The sequence below is a fragment of the Agelaius tricolor genome, unplaced genomic scaffold (assembly GCF_023055355.1).
Source record: "Agelaius tricolor isolate 1412-34295 unplaced genomic scaffold, bAgeTri1.0.p SCAF_7, whole genome shotgun sequence".
In the NCBI taxonomy this organism is placed as follows: domain Eukaryota; kingdom Metazoa; phylum Chordata; class Aves; order Passeriformes; family Icteridae; genus Agelaius; species Agelaius tricolor.
The window spans coordinates 6,304,048-6,324,533 of record NW_027269267.1 but is presented as its reverse complement, the minus strand read 5'-3'; the positions used below and the strand labels follow the sequence as shown (position 1 = coordinate 6,324,533).

The 20,486-nt window shown below is 41.2% G+C and overlaps 1 long non-coding RNA gene across 1 annotated transcript in view; it reads right to left on the bottom strand.

The window, feature by feature from the left end:
* The window catches only part of LOC139591908 (uncharacterized), a 92,287-nt gene extending 74,757 nt beyond the window's left edge, over positions 1 to 17,530 (bottom strand). The window contains exon 1 of the long non-coding RNA XR_011679792.1: positions 16,691 to 17,530. This is a non-coding gene — a long non-coding RNA (uncharacterized lncRNA). The remainder of the gene's footprint in view (positions 1 to 16,690) is intronic.
* Positions 17,531 to 20,486: the final 2,956 nt, after the last annotated feature.

Below are 20,486 nucleotides of genomic sequence, written 5' to 3'. Positions count from 1 at the left end.
TTAGTGACAGCAGAATTTTGTTCCTGCTTTTCACATGAAAATGTGAAGAGACTACAAGAGTGTTTCAGCACTGCACAAAAAAGCAAATATCATTTGTGTCTGTTCACCCATGACAGGAAGAGTTAACCACAGGCACGCTGCTCCACAATGTACCACATCATGAGCAGGAAGCCAGCTTCAAGCATCCTTTACACCATCACTGAGTTCAGCAGCACTGAGTTTCTCACCTCTGTGCAATGGCCCTGTGGCCTCCCCACTTCATGTTTGTGACTCAAGTGGAGCACACACATGCTACAGGCACCTGGCAGAGCCCTAGGGAGCTCACTCATCACTCCCCTCCTACAGCATTTCTGAACTGCACAAATCCCCATATGGACCTTACCCATCATGGAAATCATATTTAAAACAGTCTTTTAATGATAAATCATTTGTGGGTGTGCTTGAAGTTCTTCTTAAGCCCTCAGCAAGCACAGGGGTGACAAAGGCACAGGGAAAGAGCAGTGGATGTCAGCAGGGTGTCAGTCACAAGTGGGATCACCAGTGGCTGCCTGGGACAGGAGCTCCCTGCAGAACAGCCTTTGGCAGCTGGAAATCCTGGCTTTCCTACTGGAGGCCACCTTACAGAGATACACTATTCAACACCTGTAGAAGCATCTGTGAAGTGACCCAGGTTCAGCTCAGAGGCATCAGCTGTTGTTGTCCCAAGATGCTGATGTGTCAGAAGGATGCCATCCACAGCCCTGTGCATCCCCAGTGCCACAAAGAAAAAGACATAGAGAGTCCACCATAGAGAGCAAGGCAGTGGGCAGCACTTATAGCAGCCCCTGAGGAGGCTGCTGGTCAGGATTTTCCTTCCTGGGCATCATCTGCAGCTCAGCACATTGATTCAAAACTCACTCAGATGTGAGGTGCTCCAGCAGCCCCGTGATGCAGCTTCCTCAAGAGCAGAAGCTCCAGCAGGTTGGTGTGCTGTGATAGTGAAGCTCTTCTCTGAGCACAAGCATTAATGCCAGGAGGGGAGCAGTCACAAACAATTTGAACGTGGTTTCATGCTCTTTCATGAGCTACACACAGTGACAAATTTCCTTTGAGCATCCCTTGCATCCCTACCAAGCTACCACTGGTCTGGCTTTAAGACCAACTGAGCATCCACTCTCTTTTCTCAAATGCATTTTCATCAAAATGCCTACTTTTGCTTTAGGATTGCTTTGAATGCTAATGCCTTCATCTTTATTTCTTCAGAACAAACTGTTCGTAATTTCACAGGTTTTGTTCTTTTCTGAACGTGCTATCTGCAAATGGATTAGCTTTACTTTCAGCCTCAAGTGTTTCTGTGCAGGCATTTCAAAGTGAAAGAACTTTGGAAAAACAATTTTCTGGAGTGCTTCAAGAAAACAAAAAATCACATGAAGTTACTTTGAATTATTGCTTTGTATTAAATAACTTCAATGCTTAAAGCTGGAATTTTCAAATGTTCTTCTAACTGTTCATAGAGAGAAATACATAAAATAATACTTCTTAATGCTTTCACTTGTTCTTTAGTCTCAAATCAAGTTCTCTAAATACTCACAATGGTATGCTTTATTCATAAAAGGTGAAATTCATTCATTCTGCATAAATCCTTACTCATCAATCAGGGCAACAAGTAGGAAATGGAGGGAAGATAAACTGCACCGTTCAAAATAAGCAGACTAGCAGCGTGATTCAGAGCATTTAAAACTAGGCTCCTGTTCTGAATCACCCTCTAGAGAAGTCTCTCCTTCTCCAGTAAATACAGGGGAGTTTAGGAGGCAAGTCTCCTTTGGCTGAAATAAGCCACTGTGAATTAACCCTTCCACTCAGACCATAATTTTCTTCAGAAATCCATAATGTTCAGCTTCTGGATCCTCTCTTTCCATAACTTCACTGTGGGGTTAAGTCATTTAGAAGGACTTCTCATTTTCCTGAATGTTGCAGTCATCCTTGAAAGACGTAAAACACAATCAGCAGGGGGAAAAAATGAAAACAAAGGAAAAAGTGAGAAGAGCTGAATAAACAATAAAAATATCAGTGCCAAAGGACATTAGTCTTTTTTGTCTGGGGCACCACAACACATGAGGTCTTTCCCTTGTTCCTATTGCAATAAGAAATGAAGAAAACTTGCCTGCAAATATTTATTTCTATTTAAAATACATTAGTTTGGCCATATTTGCAGTCAATATGTATCCACTTTACTTGATCGTTCCAGCACCCACATTCCACTGAGCTGTATATTTAACAGTAAAATTCACAATTTGCACTGCTTGGTGTGCTACAGAAGCCATTCAATCAGAGAACAGAAATTATTTGACCACAAATTTGCAACTGTAAATATTTATATCTAAGCATTCGTAAATGATGTGCAGTACAAGAATAATTGCCAAATCAATTCAAAAGGCAAAACTGAATAAATTAATGCATCTATGAATTATTCATAAATTTTACCTTCTCATATAGCAAGTTCATTATTTCTCTGTGTAACAGTAAGCAGCTAATATGTCTGAGTGCATTTAAAATATCGATTAGTCTTTTGGATACACTATTCAGAGCTTTTAATCAACAGAAGATTTCAATAAATATTAAACTTTCATTTAGGGAAAATACGAGAAATCTTGGTTCTAGGGATAATGCATGCTTATTCCAGAGTATAAGTAAAAAGGATTTGCAATTTATCCAAAATATCAAGAGAATTTTCCATAGCTATTTTAGCTCAGATGAGTGTAATAATAAAGTGTTCAAGAATTAATTGGCCAGGAATCTTTCAGATTTGATTAATCTTGGGAAGATCAATCCAAAAGACAGAGCTTGACTGTTCCAAACAGCTACACACTGTGGAGAGAAGCCCTAATTTTCTCTAAAGAAAATCTCACGCTTCTCTTGCAAGGAAGAAAAGCCCAAGACACATCTCTTATACCTTGGCAAACCTGGGAAACCCTGTGAATGGCTTGGAGACAGGAAATGAGAGCAGCTCCTGGAGTTGTTCCACTGTGAGATGGGGCTCAAGGACTGACGAGGGATGTTGGCCTCACCTCAGCTCCTTGCCCCAGAACTGGGTGTGGGTTTCATGGCACAGCCTTGGTGACAGCACATGTGTGCTCATGGACCCAACGCATCTCAAGATCTGCCACTGCTGCCCCTGACCTTCCCTGGGGACTGTGCATTACATTCTGTCTCTGACTTCAGGCAAGAGCTAGGAACAGCAGTGCTGTAGGTCTGTAACTCGAGCACTACTGGCAGGAAAACCAAGAGCAATATTCTCTCTGGGAGGCATCTTCCTGGTTACTCAGGTACAAACACCAGGAACAAGATTTAGAGTGATGGGGGTTTGTCAGCCAAGTCAGTAAGAAATGCTTTTAAAGCTTTGCAGAGGCTGAGGCTGTTGATACAGATTTTATATTAGATTGGTTTATCCCAATTATTTCCAACTGTTTTCTTGTGTTCTGTTTAGCTGGGTATGTGTTTGCATGGGAGACAGAGAGGGAAAAAAATAGAAAAACATTGCCAGGCACATTTGGCTACCACTGCAGAGAAGGTCCAGTCTCTGATCCTATCTTCAGAGGGAGATGGCACTCTACAGTTAACCATGCAGAAACTTCAAAAAGCAGACTGTTGATGACAGAGGCTGGTTTATGAGACCAGATAGTCCAACCTCACAGGTTACTCTGCAGTATGAGGAGGTGTGTGCATCTGCTCTGCTTAGTAGTTTCAAGTACAGAGATATTTCCAGATAAGACCAACTTATCTCTGCAAACTAAGCAGTGAGCAGAGGCTGCAGCACAGAGGGGATCTGCAGACAGACAAGATGTAGCATCTTAGATTTTGAGAGCCCCATTCAGCTATCCTGCTTCTCCTTGCTTTGCTTCATTTTGGTGGTGCCCTCAGGGAGGCAAAGGAAACATTTTTCAGTGTGCACTTACCTACAAGCAGTTTGAAGTCAAACAGGATTATGCAAGATATGAAGATGTCATAGAAATTAAAGGCCATTTCAAGGCTGTCATCTAGCTCAGCCCTTCTTTCATGAGTCAGGAATAAATATTAATAGGTTATATGTAAAAGAAATTTGTGAAACTCCGAAAGGAAGAGGGTAGTGTTGAGAAGGACCCCTCAGTTAAAACTCACTCCACACTTCTATCATACAGTCTGTTCTGCCTCCACTGAAAACAATCTGAAATTTCCTTTTGCTATAAAGCTTTAAACCAAGCTCTTAGCAGCTAAGATGGATAGCTGAGCTATTGTCAAATTTGTGCAATACATGACACACAGGTAAGAAGCTCTTTCTGTGTAAGTGTGTATTGGCTAAATAGTTATGTAGAGATAAGGAAAGCATAGGGAAACTAAGGAAGATATCTGTATTTCTGTATTGAAATTTCTTTAAGAAAAGAGAAAATCAGAGTCTGTGTGCAAGATCACTTTTAGCTTGGTCCCCACTGCTTTTAATAAAATGCAGAAATCAAATTAATTCAATATAAGAATCATGTGCTCATCATCAATCCATGTCATATGCATGGATTGCCAAGTCATATGAATGGATGAAGCCACAAAATGTTACCTTAACCTGGGTGGATTTCCTTAGATTCCTCCAGACAATGGGAGCCCCAGGAAGACTTCCTGGGATGTCCTCTGCAGCACCTCTTCTCTCTCCACAGAAAAATTCACTCTCACAAAGCAAATCCAAGGAGAGGAGGCACCCCATGCTGCACATGGGCTTTAAGAGCTGTTACACTAGGTCTGCACTAATTCATTCAAAACAAAATTGGAGATGTCTTTAGGCTGACTGCCATAGGCCAACCTTCCCAGTTGAATGCTTCATTTTACTAAGAGCTAGCTATAATGAATGAGTTGGCTTTGCAAAAATAAATGGAGCATCTACAGAGAGGATAAATGGCCATCAGACCTAAATGAGGCATTTATCACAGAAGTACTGGTAAAGAACATTTAAGACTACCAAACTATTTAAAATTCAACTTCAGCCTAGGGTGAAATTCCCACTTTTTTTCAATACCATGCTGCTGACTAAAAGAGTATTGTTCCACTCTCATCTCTAAACCTTCCTCTCCCATACTGCTGCTTAGCAGACAGTACCCACCTGGCATTTGTACTCTCCCTCCTAAATGTCACAGTTGGTACATTGAACATCCTTTTGCTTATTCACCTATTCATCTCTCTGACAAGTTCTCTATTCATCTGCCTGTCTGACCAAGTTCATTTTGAACTCCGATTGTGTCCTTCAGAACATCTTGCAACTCCACCAACTGAAGTGTCAAATTTTAAAAGCATCTCTTCCATCAGTCAAATTGTTTGTAAAAAAGATAGGTATTTTTGCATCTTATTGTACATCAGAAGTAGCACAAGATATATTAGAAACCTTCCATCTTGATAGCACTGACTTTGAGGATAATTTCTAGTCATTTGTGAAACTGGCTGACAGTGATTATCATTTGACATCCCCCTGAGCAAAATTAAAAAAACATGGTCATATGGAGTGCAGACCAGTTGCATTTTTCATGGAGTCTGGAGACCATTCGGGGCAGGAATGTAAGGAATCCCCTGACTGAACTTGATTTGTGAATGTGTTTGAGTTTGCAAATCCCCATTTAAAAAATGGACCACATTCTGTCATCACTGGCCCAGGGAGGAGCTCTGTCATGGCAAGTGTGAGGAATGGCCAGAGCCAAATGTTTTGCACATTCACTTGAGGAGGAAACAGAAAAAACCTTCAGCTGTTTATTTGAAACTATAAAAGCCCTGCACAGTCACAGAAACAAAAGACTTCAGGTTACCTTTCAATCACTGGTAATGCATGTTAATGACAAACCACATATGTAGCATCACTGCTGACCCTTCACTGGGTTTTTCCAGCCAAGAACATTTTATCCAGGTGACCTTGCCAGGGGGATTAATTACAGTGCAGGCTTCCCCCCCCCCATCTTCAGTGTATAAAGCCAAGTGGGAGGCCAGAACCCCAGAGAAGTATTTGAGAAGTGTGAATATTTGTTAAACCTTTTTTAAGCTTCATTTTTGTTCAAGGGCAAATTACAGCACAGCAAATCTCTGGAGTACTTCTTCATTTTGTTCAGCCTGAGCACAGCAATACACAGTTTCTGGAAACCTGCAGTTCCTGATGAATACCAGGAAGATTTTCAAGTTCCCTATCAGACATGTATTAATTTGATTCAGCCCAAGCTTGGGTGAAAGTCTCTAGCTAGAAGAGAAGGAGCTGTAGCAGTCACACACTGATTTTCCCCACTGGCATGTCCCACTCTCTGGGCTAACCCAGTTTCTTGCTGGTCCCATTGGCAAAATGCTCCGTGTCATCCCTCATGTGGGGTGGACAACCAAAATTTTCCCATTCCACAGCTGTCAAAATTAAGAATATTTCTCACTTTCTTTCCAAGGTATTTCCTCTGCACACCCTGCTGTACCTCCTGCCTTCCTCACTCCTTTCCTCTGAAACATGCACATGGGGACACCCTTCCTTTATGATCTCTCTTCTCCCTATAGTCACATCTTTTAACTTTATGTTTGGGGTTTTTTACCCAAAAATTTCCAGAAAAGATCTGATAATACACAAACCCTAACTATCTTTCCAAGAGCAAATTGCTGTAAGACAGATATCTACTGAAGCAAGTGTTCCTCTGATTTATCACCCCACTCCCTCATTCCTATTGCTCACTCCTACGACTGAGGCTGTACAGACCCAGTAATCCCTACAAAGAAAGAGCTTGACCTTTATATTTCCCAATAAAGGATGTAGAAAGCTTTGGTGCAATTTCATCAGATTTTCTTCAAATACATTATCCTATCCCTACAGACACCACACAAGAACTGAAACCACAGTGAAAGGTTTTGCTGCTGGAGGTAGATTGCTACTTAATAATGGGTGCATGCACATAGATAACTGAGCCAAAGCTGAGATTGTTTGATTAACCATTAATTTTCAGACTTGCTAGAAAGCAGTTTCAAAATCACTAAGAATCACAACACTGATTTGAAATGGAATCAGAACAAAAGTCTTGCTATCACCATGGATACAACAGATGGGGACCCAGCATCTAAGCAAAAACCCTGGAACTTCATACTTACACTGTTGAGCAAAATAGATCACTTAATATTAATATTTAGAATATGTCCTGCTTATAAATAAAATGGTAATCAACATACAAAGCAAATCTTGATCTGTTTTTTGTTGCAGTGCAAGCATTCATCATTAGTTCTTTTTTTTTTGCTTGTGTACTGCCTGTGACATCAACACAATGCAACACAACAGTGAGGTAAGCTGATAGTGGTGTTTCAAATGCAAAGTAACTACATGATACTTTAAATTATTTGAGAATAACTATAATTTTCTTGTATTCCCAAAAAAGCCTGAATCAGCCAATTCAACACTCTGATTTAACATAAATATTATTTATTAACTTTGTTAGGACCCACATTATAAAAATATTTAGACACTTTACTCACAGAGATTTTGGTGAGCTTTAGGTATTTGAATGCCTTTATTAGTGTGGATCCCTGACTTTGGTTTACTGTCAGTGATGGATCAAAACCAGTGGAATGCTGATGGGTATTTGGTCTTGTTCCAGCCTCAGCACTCTTTACAACTCTATTATCATTTTTCCTTCACTGACACCTCCAGAGCCTTGTGGAAGATCTCATCTGCAAGAGCCAGTGCAGCTACAGGCACACAGTGCTAATTGCAGAAAGCAGGCACAGCTGAAGGGTCAGGAAGGATTTTTTCTGTTGCTTTCATGCAAAATTTCTTTTAAAAAGCATAAAACGCCTCAGACTGAACTAAGTATTCGTTAGCCCAGAGTTCTGTCTTGGACAGTGACCACACAGCCAGGAAAAGGTGCAAGGACAAGGTAAAAATGGCATGGATTTAATTCAACACACTTTCCCAGTTTCTGGTGATTTCTTAAACTAGAAACAGCTTTTGCTGATACTTCTTGACAAGATCTTCTGTGATGTCTCTAAGTGCCTTCTGAGCATTGAATTAACACTGTCCTGTGACAGGGGATGTCACACTTCCCTATGACATGGAATTCAAATCCTTATGAAAATACTGGGCTTAAATGATGTTTCTACTTCCCTCAGGTTGATGGCTCTCTCAATTCCAACATAATTTTTTATAACCAGATACATCACAAACATATAGACTTCATAGAGCCACAAGGTGGTTTGGCTTGGTTGGTTTTTCAAGATCATCCAGTCCAGCCCCCTTTCAATCCTCTTTCAAATGCCTTTCAATTTAGACACCTGAAATTGAGGGCTAAGTCCATCTGCCCAGATGTGTTCAGGCAATTGCAAGCAATTCTAGCCCAGAAGCCGTGGTAGCTACATTTGTTCAGCCCAATATTACAGATAAAAGTCCTTCTCTGCCTCCTTTTCTCCCCATAAAATTTCACCTGAGACCCAAAAATAACTTTCTGGATAACAGAAATTGGTACATTGCCACAAAATGTTTCCACCTCAGCAAGCTATCATTTCTGGCAACAAACAACCTCAAACCTATTTAGTGAGGAATTTCAAAGAAGCTGTAATGAATTACTTAACTAGGCTCCCCAGGCCTTGCTCGTGGTTCAGTAAATGTGCTGATCTCTGCCTGATGGCACTTGGCTTAGTTTTTGTATCCCTGAAAAATAAACAGAAGGTTTGCCAGTGGCTTTGGTGAGAACAGATTGAGGCTATAAAGAAATCAAGACAATTTCCTTCTGGAAACCGGTAGCTTTCTGTTAATAGAGGAATCCAGAGGAAGAGAAAGCAGCATGACCTGTGGAAAGATTTCATTATCTCAAAACATCCAGCCTTTTGAAAAGGAGGACTTGTAATTAAAATGCGGAGATTGAAAAAAAAAAAATCTCTGAGTGTGCATAGTAGCAGCCCTGGAAGCAGCTTCCATGGGCCAGGAGAGGAAGGCAGGGAAATGGCAATGGGCACTGAGCCACAAAAGTCCTCTCAAAGGCTGAAAGTGAGGGTTGAGCTGTGCCCTCTGCCTGGAGCCCAGCAGGATCAGTGTCCAGCACCAGCTGGGCTCACACACTGGCTGGTGTGCATTTTCTAGGGAGAGTCTGATGAGGATATGAGAAAAAAATGGATATTTTTCCTAAAGTCCTCTGCATCTATTTTCAATGAAGAAAGGAAGCAAGAAAACCTGCAGCTGCTGAATGTCAGATGCATCAAATCCAGGGCTGATAGTACAGCTTTTTGCAACTTCTTTCTAGCCTAATTTTGCACTAAAAATACATTATGCCATTTCCTAAAAGGTTTCACGAATGCTTCTAGTGCACCAGGAAGTGAATAATGTTCTTTATCCTGACCAAAAAAAGTCTCAGTTCCTCATTAACCTTTTCACAGGATGTAATCTCCTGTAGTTCTGCAGAAGAGATGTTGCCTAGCTGGGGTATTCTTGCTTCCTGTTATTTCATAGCCCTACGGGGAAATAAACAGGGTTTCGAAGAAAAAGAAAGGAAGTGAAAATGGCAAGGGAACAACACAAGCATCTCTATTATTTTTCTACAGCAGGTTATCTCTAGATTGCTGTGCCATTGCCTCAGGTTTAAAGAAACCCAAGGAGAAATCCAACAATTCACACACAGTCCCAACTGCTTCATGAGATTGTATCTGCATCAGATGGCATTTAAAGCCCATTGTAGACAGAGTATGATCACACAGGTTCATATCATCCATATCATTTATGCAGCAACATGAGAGGGACCACAATATCAGATAACTCAGGACCCCCAGTGCAGGGAGAAATGATGAGGACTCCATGATATCAGGAGGCTAATTAATTACTGTATTATTCTATACTATATTGCACTACATCTAAACTGAAACTGCACAAGCACTCAACAAAATCTCCTGTCTCCTGACCAACAGTCAGGACACAGTTTGCAGATTGGTCAAGAAAACAAAACACTCACACCAGAATCCAATCAAGAAAATTCCTTCAGGTAAATAATCTTCCAACACATTCCCCATGTTCCAAAACACGGGAGCAGCAAATGAGATAAGAATTGTTTTGATCTCTGTGCTTCTCCAGGAAAAAACCTGAGAGAGAGAGAATTATGTCTCTGTTCAGAGAATGTGAATGCCACACCATGAGCCCACAGATGTACTGAGAGCAGGAGGACAGCAAGGTGACCTCACTGCAGCATCACAGAGCTCCAGGAAGGACCAGCTGGCCCTGACCACAAGGCAGAGCTGCACAGAGGAACTCCCTCCTCCTCCTCCTCACAGATCCTTCACCATCTCCACACTTCAGAACCCCTGAGAAGAGCTCAGGCTGTCAAGTCCTCCTGTTCAGCCCATGGCCTGCACATAAACCAGGTAAATGCTGTGATTCAGTTACTTCTTTATTCTCCCCAGTCTGTTCTCTTCTATAAATGCACCTCCAGCACCTACTGGGATCCCCTTATTCAGCTGCAAGGGGCTCTCAGCTCATTTGCAGGACTCTCTTGCCCTCCCAGGGACATTTTACTGTCAGTCTCCCACACCTGTGAGCCCCAGGAGATATAACCATGCCTGGCAGAGATGGCCTTCCCCTTCCACTACTCATCCTCAGCCATTCACTCACTCCCTGCAGCTCACAGTCACTTGGCTTCCTCCCTCCAGCATCCAAAGCATTCCTAAGCCAGTTTGGGAATTATTTGTAGGAAGAAGTCTCTCATGACTGACACACAAGCAGAGGTTGAACTGTGTGTGGTTTCCCAAGGTGATTGCTGGCTGCAAACAGCTGTATGAGGGGAGGGAGTGACAGAGGCCAGGCAGCCTGACCCTCATCTGAGCTGCACAACCAGACAATTAGCCAGAGTGTGTCACACATCCCTCATCTGCACACAAAGGTATTTCACCCAATAACTTCCTGCGTGAAGCAAATGGAGCAAATAATTAAAGCACCGTGAGCAATCTTACTATTGATGCAATTTTGTCACATTTTTTTCACCCGCTCATCAAATATTAGTAAAAGGCATTCCAGCAGTAAAAGAAACCAACGAAGTTCCAAAAGGTAAGTGGACATGCTGTTTCCAAAAAGTGCTTTTCCACCTTCTTTCAGCCTTTAGAAACCAGAGGGTGTGGAGGATGCTCATGGACACCCAGCAGAGCTGCCCCTTGCCTGTAGCTCCCACCCAGGGCAGGCTGAGGCGACATGCAGCAACCTGAGCAAGGAGCTGGAGAATAAATCACAACAGATTCCAACCCAAACACTTCAAGCTGTACTTTTTTATGGCTCATTCTTCCCCTCTAGCTCCACTATTCCAGTCTCTTAGAGTAGGACATTGCCTTATATTATAAATACATGTTTACCATCCACAGTCAAAGTAGCAGTGAATAATGTTTGATTTTCTCTCTAGCCAATGGGCATCTGCTGCCTAGGAAGTGATCAATGAAGTGATAAAGCTAAATCAGAGTCATACTGTATATTATGAGAAGAGTCACATATCAAAGCTGGGTTCTGAGGTTTCCAATTTGAGCTATTTACTTGATTGTGTATCTTTCTTGATCTTGAAAGGACTCCCAAGAAGCCTAAATCTTACCAAGCTGTTCACCTTCTTGGCATCCTATGGCATTGTGTGGTTTTTATATAAATAAAAACATAAAACCTTGGTAAAAGACCAGAGATTTTGTCCTGTAAAAACACACAGAGTGTGTGGAGCCAAATTCCAGAAACAATATTTTTCAAAATGAAACTCCTGAGGGTTTTGTTGACTAAACACACACATATAAAACTGAGTATTTTTTAGTGCATTTTGAATGCTTAAAATATATTAAAATTAAAGAAAAAGAGAATAGGACTGAAGCAACAAAACACCTCATCCTTTGCATGCACGTTTAATGAAACCAGTATCTCATCCTGGTTGTTTTCTTATGTTGTTTTTGAAAAATGGAAATAATTCCTGCTAACAGGCACAACTGAAAATTAACTGTTCAAGCTCAAATGTTTTCTAAGTGTGCCAAGAACAGACCATAAAATGGGGAAAAAAAGAAAGAGCACTAATTACTTTATTTGTCTCCTAAAACTAAACTAACAAGTAAAAGCCTTTAAAGAACACCGGTCAGAAATACTGATATCAAAGGAAAAGACTGCTGATAATCCTGGACTCATTTGCAATGATTTATTCCATATTTTATTGCACAATTTATAAAAGAGAATTGCAGCAATCGGAGCCCTTGCACTGCTACAAGAGATTAAAAGATTTTCTTATCAGACAACTCAGAATTGTGATGATTCACACCTTCATTATTTCTTGAAACACTCCAGCTTCCTCCAGAAGGTACAGCAAAGGTTTTGCATGACTACATCCCTTAAACTAAACAGTGCTCCTGTCGTTTTCCCACGGTGCTCAGAACAAGCTAGGGGTGAAAGAGTAACCCTTTTAAGCCAGTTAAACAACCATCATTATTTTAAAATAAATGAAGAGGAGCCGAGTTATTTACGACTCTGTGCTCATGTTTTATGCATGCCTTACCTCGGAGACATTTGATAGCCCCCCACAACACTTGGTTGGCTCTAAACTTCAGCAAGCGTTTGCCAAGAAGGTCACATTGGCCTATTCACACTGAGAAAGGTGAGATTTGGAGACACAGGAAAGTAACAGGACAAATGGGAAGACGCTGGAAAATTATTTTTGCTGCCAGGGTTTCCACACAAGCATAAAACCTGGGTCAGGGAGAGCCCTTTCAGCTAAAAGTGAGTGCCAGTACTTGTCACTGCCAGGTTGAATCAAGGACACGCCCAGCCTTGCTGTGCAGGGAGGACAGCCAGGAGAATGAGCTGCTTGCAAGGAATTTCTTGAAATCAGCAAAGAGGAGCCATCCTACCCATCCAGAGTTTCGTGGGAATCCCCAGCCAACCATTAGCACAGACCAGACTGGCCTCCAGAGTCTGCAAACAAGATGGAAACTCAGAACCAGAGAGTAAGCACCTGAAACCACGAGGGGGTGGTCCAGGGGAGACCTTCCTGTTTTGCAAACAGGTTTCTGGAGAGCAAGAGACCTGAGCAGCTGTGCTTGAGAACCAGCTGTACCCAAATGTCTTGTTCTTCACCACTGCTCCACAGCATCCTCGTGTGAAATTATATTTTGGTTCTGTAACAGGGAGATACCTTGTCCAGATGTGGATTTTACCAGGAACATCAGTTCCTGCTTTGGTAAAACCAGGGGAGGGCACCCATGACTTTGCAAAGAGTGATGAGGGGCTGGGTTACAAGTCCTGAGTTAAGGACCGTGTGTTTTAACCCCACATTGCCCCCATTATTAACCTCAAATATGCCCTCAAATAAGTCAAGGAGCTCCTCTTTTCTTTTGTGATCTCTCCCACTACACAATACTGAGCAGAATTTCAGCTGGATAGTGGCAGTCACAGCAGGGATGTGCAGCCTGATGCCCAGACTCAGGGCTGCCATGCTTTCTCCTGCACATAGTCCTGCAGCAGGCAGGGTGAAAGGTCTCCCTATGCCTGAAAGACACAGACATGCCCTGTTCAGGAGGCTGCAGCTCTGTTTTGAACACAAAATGTGCCCAACTACACATACATTGGTATTTCTGTTGTAATCTCATTGATTTGTGTGGTTTATGGAGACTTGGAGCAAAGCAAAACAGAAACACACCTCTGTATCACCTTCTACCCTGGGAACCCCCAAAAAAGGCCTTTCAGTGACTTTCCAAACTCTATTTAAAGTTTCTTTTTAACTGTGAGTTTCATGGGTGAGATATTTAATAGAATGTGACCCCCCTAGCTCATTTAGCTTTGTAGACAGTGCATTGTGCTTGAGTCTCTCATCCATTCATGCACTTGTATTACCTCATAAAGGTATTTTTTAGAAATAAAACATGAATAGGGAGATTTTTTTTTTCTCAACCTTAGCGATTAGCTGGAGATTAGAATTCAATTGAACAGTTTAGTTAAATATGGGTTTGTGTGTGTTGATATGGCTCCCCATTGTCACTGCAGGTATGAGAGGTTTGGCAGTTTCCCAGCTTGGCTCTCCAGTGGGGGTTCATAGCAATTTAAAATGCACTGTCCCACCTTTCAGTAAAATAAAATGAAATACTTCTCAGAAAATGCTTATTGAAATCTTGCCAGTTTTAAGAGAGAGACATTTGCATGAAACTTATTGTTTGTTCCAAAGCTTTACCTTTTTTTTTCTTTTTTTTTTTTGACAGAAATGTCTGGTTTTACTTGATTATATATATGCATATATAGTTGGGGTTTGTTCCCCCTTCAAGCTAGCTCTGAGGAAACAATATTAGAAGAAGAAATAATTAGGGAAGCCAACAGTCAGCTGCTTTCTCTGAAGAATATTGGGCAGATGACAAACCCACTACAACATTTGGCACACTATTTATGGGCAGGAAATTTTAACAGAGAAATGAGAAATGACACTCTGCAAATCATGCTGAAGTTCTATGAAAGTTTTTTTTCCTGCTAAAACTGAAGGACCATAATGACAGACAGACAAAAATGAACTTCTGTGCTTTCTCCTTGTCATGATAGTAACTCATGGTTTTCTTAGTGTGAGATATCTCTTTTCCTGAGCAGTGACAACATTTATAAATGGTACTCTAAATGAGAAAGATCTTTGGAATAACCTGTTCCAGGTTAGGCTATCATTACCAATAAAATACCTCTGATTTGCATAAAACATGTAATTTGAGAGGGTTTTTTCCCCTGCTGATGTAACTCCTTTGCTCTTTTAATTCTCAAAACCACAAAAAATGCTCTCAGAAATATTCCCAGCTGCTCAGGTCATGCTCAGCTGTGCTGATACCAGTTTACAGAGAACACATTTAGCACATTAAGTCTTGATTACATGGCAAAATTAGAGACTCAAACAAACATCTCCTCATGCATTAGGGAGCTGCACAGCTACAGTAAGTCCTGAGGCACGACAGTGGAAGTTCCAGTGGCAAAATATATAAAGTAGAGGCAAAAAAAAAACCAAACCAAATCTCCCTCTGTGTCCCCCACTGAGCAAGCAGCACTTGGTGCAGATGAGCAGCAGGGTGGTGCAGTGTGTGCAGCTGAGGGATGGCACTGTGACACTTCTCCATCCTCTGCCACAGCTCTGCTCTGCCCCTGGAAGTCTGACCTTGAGCTCAGGAAAGCAGGAGCAGAAAAGGCATCTCCATTTCATTAATCCCAGGCCAGACTCTGAAGGAATGTGACGAAGGAAATGCAGATGCACCTCCAGAGCTCTGCAGCACAGCCCTGTTTCCCAAAGATAGGGATCACAGCTGGGGTTGTGTTACCAATCCTGCACCCAGAGATCCTTCCTGCCATCTTCCAGCCATGGCAAGGAAGAGCAGTGATGCAGGGTCAGCTCTGTGGGCACAGAAACCTGACTTCACACTCTCATCTCCTCTATGACCTGACTAACCTAGCAAGTGACAGCCCTGTTATAAATATCCAAGAATCATGAGGTGGTCACTTTCCCACTGTCACAGCTAATTAACTTCTAGGAATAACTATGGGAACTATTTCATTTCACCATCCCAAACACGGGCCTGGAGTGAATGTGTGCATCTGACTGAATTGGACTAGGAAAAACACCCCTCTGTTAAACATCAGGGCAGGTATAAATTACTGTGGGTCTGTGCCACGTATTCAAGACTCTGCAATTTGCTAGAAGCAGCACCAAGATTTACAACACAATTTTCAATCACTTCCATCACCATTTTCAATCTCTTGCACATGGCGGTACTTATGATATCAATGAGTTCATCTGTGCAAAAGCCTCAAAAAGTGACTGTGTTCCTAAAAAAAAGTGTATATAAACTGTCATTTCAGTTTAGAAAAATCCAGGCATGACCTCATAATTAGGAACAGTTAAATTGCCTGCTCTTTAGTCAACAGCACAAGGAGAAATTTATTTTGTTTAATAAACTGCTCTTAATGATTACTGTTTGTTTGCTTCCTAAATCTCAGAGTAATCATGTACTGCAAGAGGAAAATGCTGGTGAGGAGGTTTGTCTCTAGAGCTTAAATGACAAAAAAAGTCTCTTCAGTTTTCCAGTTTGAGGGAAGCTTTTCTCCATTGATCTGTGAGCCTTCTGCCAGCTCCTGGTCAAAAAAGGGGGACCTTGCCTTATGGGTGTGGAGGGCTGCCAAGAACATGAAACCAGCATCTATATCTCAGGGACACCAGAAAGCTGTAAAGTGGCTGGATACAGAGCAGCAATTGTTTGATAATAATTGTCCACCATACCTGCATCCTGTTCCTGTTCCAGGAGTTTACAATGGATCAATGTACCCAAAGTGTTTGTACCCAGATGAACCTGGGGCAACCCGGTTCAAAAGACTTTTCTTTCCCTCATCTGGAATGGCCAAAAAAAAAAAAAAGGAATTTGTTTTCCCTTCAAAGAGGGATTACAAAAAAACCAACCATGTCTTTCCTGTTCTGCCCACGTGCTGGAGCACAGAAAGGACAGCACAGGTATGAGTGGCAGGAGGGAGGCCACAGCATTCATGATTTCCCTTTTGCAGAAGACTTTGGAGCCGCAGGGTGGTTTTCCAGACAGCTTTCCAGGAACTGCCAGCTGGAATGCCAATGCAGAGAAGCCATGCTTTGCACAGAGACATATGTGCTCTCACACACATGCATAAAGCCTCTGAACTCACTGCAGGAAAGGTTTTAACCCAACAGCAAGATAAGTAAGGTGTGGAAATTACCTTAATGTAAAATCCATGTGCAGATCAGCCCCTTCGATTTTACCACGGTAGCAAGGTGATCCCACTCACAGCTGGGACAAATGCTATTGCTTCCACTTCACTATCTGGTGGCAAAAGCTATTTTAAATTCATAGACAGAAAAAAATGACAGAGCTGAGAGGCTGAAGTTAGAGTGAGCCAAGAGTAGGAAGTGCTGCACATTGTATCCTAGAAACAGCTCTCTGTTCCTCGGTCCTTTTCAGTTATTCATTGGAGAAGGGAGGTTGGAAGAAGTGGTGCAGCTAAAGTAGATATCAGCTGAATTTTTGCCAAGTGGTCATTAATCCCTAAAATTTCAATCTTATTTTCATCAAAATGTAATAGCAGAGACATGGCCTGAGACACCCCTACAGAAACACAGCTGAGTTTGAGCTTCAGGAATGTGTTTATGTGTACATGGGTGGGAAAAAACAATAGCTGGATGGAACAGCCTGAGACAATCCCTCACCTACGGTACAAAAGCATGTAATTATATCATGTGCTTTTTATCTGTAGTTTGCACCAAGGAAACACATGTGTGAAAGATTGAATGCATTATGATTCAGGAAGCATCTCTTTACCCAGATGAAGATGAGGATGGTTTCCTCCAAAGAAAAAAAAAATTGATTTTTTTCCTCATTGTGAAAGAGAATCTTCTTATGATTTAATGGTCCTATGAGAAAGAGTGCTTTGCCTTTGAGAGTCAAACAAAGCTGAGTGAAAATCCAGAAGATTTAAAAGTAACCTTGGAATGATATGCAGATGCTGGTTAAGATGTAGACACGCCTGAAAAAAATAGCCAGCCCTTCCTTAGAAACCCTCTACCTTCCAAAACATATATCAAGCTTAAAATGGAGCAAAATTTCTGCATATCTTTAGTGAAATCCAAAGTGACAAGGAATTCACCTGTTTTCTCTCCCCTTTGGAAGCAAGTCAAGATTGCTTTGGTGAGAGGAGCTAGCATGTTTTGCAAGTTGATATCATATGCAGTGGGGAGCCAGTGATTAAAAAGGCATCATTCTTTTGGGGTTTAGCTTTATCCAAGGCTGAACCTTCAAATAGAGATTCCAGTATGTAGGAGGGGAGGAAAATCTAATTGAGGAAAAGGAGAAGACTGTAGCTTGCAAATTCAGAACTATTCCATCAAAGATAACTAGATCATCTTTTTCATAGCAGGAATTAGAAGTGACAGATGGTCTTGCTGCTGAACCAAAGGTGTAGAAGTCCTGAGATTCAATCTGTATTTCTGGCTCTGAAACAGATTTCCTGTGCAAGATAGAGTAAAAAAAAAGCAGCATTTCAGTAATGGCCAGTTTCTGCAGACTTCATCTGAAACAGATATAAACCCTGATTTTTAGAAGAGTGGACTGCAAGCTCCAGTTTACTTTCAGTGGGAAGGACAATGAAAAGGCACTGTGGAAAAGACAGCTTCTTTCTCACAGATTGGAGTTTAAAAAAAGCTGAAAATTTAAAAATGCAAAAGCAGTGCCAAATCCTGAAAACTCTGACCAACAGTGTTTCTGAGTGGAGGGTTTACATCTGTGAAATAGAGACATTTACCCCTTTCAAAATTCCTGTGCATCCACAGGAAAATATGACCTCAGACAAGAGAAACAGAGCAGAGGTAACACCAATGACAATACCTACAGGTAAGGCACCTTTTACATTTTCAATTACATAAGCCTGCCTTCAATTAAACCTCATCCACTTTGTTCACATGAACTGAAATTGCCTATTATGGTGCTGAATTGCATTAAGCATTGAATTTGAATTTTATTTCTGTATGCAGATATATTTTTAGTTGGCTTATGCTTTTCACTCGTTTCTGAAAATGGTAATTTGACTTCACTTTTTCCTCTAACATTAAAATAAATACCACCATAAAACTAGAACTCTGCAGCAACTCCGTGCTTTTGACCAGAAATTAAAGTTTAGCAAAAACGTGGATGAAAACAGCGCTGATATTTGCAGCCTCTGTGAAAATCTGCTCAGGTTGTGCTGTACAAGACTCAGAGGTCCCAAAATACTCACAGACAGTCACAGCTGATGGGGTTGAGCAGGACATCCCTGCCCTGGCATCTTCCAACAAGCTGAGGATGCTGCAGCACCCAGCAGAGGAGGTGGAAGCGATTTCTGATGCACTCTGGTTGCTCCCATCCTGGTGCTTCAGCGAGGGGGAGGAGGAGGAGAACTCCAGCTGACATGGAAGAGGAGCTTGGGAGAGGATGAGGAAGTGAGGGGATGAGGGGGAGCAGCTCAAACTGCAGAGCAGAGGAATGGAAACCTTCAGTGAGGACTAAAGGTCTGTAGAGAGAGAAGGCAGCAACTGGTACAGGAAAAGGTGCAAAATGAGTCAGCTGAGGAAAGATGGCACTGGGAAGAAAGTAAAAAACTAAACTGGAACCTGCACTTCTCTGTCATCATCATGAATCACAAAAAAACCTCATGGGCTTCTCCATGGAGTTCCCAGATAACCTCCTGGCTGATCAGCCTGTTACCCTAATTGGTAAAGATCTCTGCTTGGCATCTAATTTTAAAACTGTTAAGGGAGCACAAAGGCATAAATTTAGCTCCAGATGATGGATTGTGTTTTATGATTCTGCTGCATTTTAAAAGTGAGCATTTTTTGGGAAAAGATAAGGTTGTGAAATCAAGTTTTGTAAGAATTTCGTTTGTGCTAGGTTAGAGGTTCTTGTGCAGATTTAATCTGACATACCAAATGTGTATTTTGACACTGTCTTCATTCTTTAGGTATCTGAAAGTTACATGATCTTGCATTATCATTTATACTGAATTTTTTTTCTTTCCTAGTACATATGGTTTTTTTCTGTATTTTCTAGTGTGAAGACTTTGCACAAATGACATGTGAAATTCCTAAGACATATTTGGTAAAAATTAGCTTCTACTGCTGGGTCCCTTCTCTTCCACCTTCAAAAAACTTCCATGCACCTTCACATGTTTGCTGAATTCCAAAGCAAAAATTAAAACCCAGAACAAAATTTCCCTTTTTTATTTTTACAGCAATTTAAAAAAAAATTCCCTATCTGTGCAATTATTTGGAAACAACGCTCTTGTAAAACAAGTCAAAAATTACACGATAAATGAATGGAAAATAAAAGTACAGTCTCCTGTCTCCTGATGATACTTTGCTATATTGTCAGGGAGAAGCTGAGCATTTGCTGCCCTCAAGTGGTCTCCTGTTTTTTGTTCCTACAGGCATTCACATCCCTTTAATAGCTTAAGTTCAGACCTCGGGTTTCTTTTAAAGAAAATTGAAAGCTTGGAGCAAATAGAATTCAGATTTGATTTGTAAAACACACAAAACATGTGTTTTAAAATGTATAAATTTTTTTCCTCTTTAAATATTAGAGAAATCTTTGGCTTTATTTTGCCTATTCTTCATCTCTGCTCTACTGCATGGTAGAAAAGGATGCTGACATACACAACCACACAAAGTGTGGATTTCAAAAGACCTAAGTGTTGTTGATTTTGTGGCTTTGAGTTTTGGACTATGCAAAACAAACTGAAAAATACAGTCTGAGAAAAAATGTTATTGCTTAAAAAGGCAATTGTAATGGAGAAAAATTGAGTTTGCCGTATCTTCATTGAAGATCATGCTGAATTACTGACAATGGGCTAAAAATGAGTCAGGGAAAATGGGACTCCTATCACACTTCAGAAGTGGATTATAACTGACTCAGGAGCTAATTCAGCTGCAGCTCAGGCAGCTGGGTCAGGTTCTAACTCAGTCAAAGTGAGCAATAAGAATTGTGTCTTC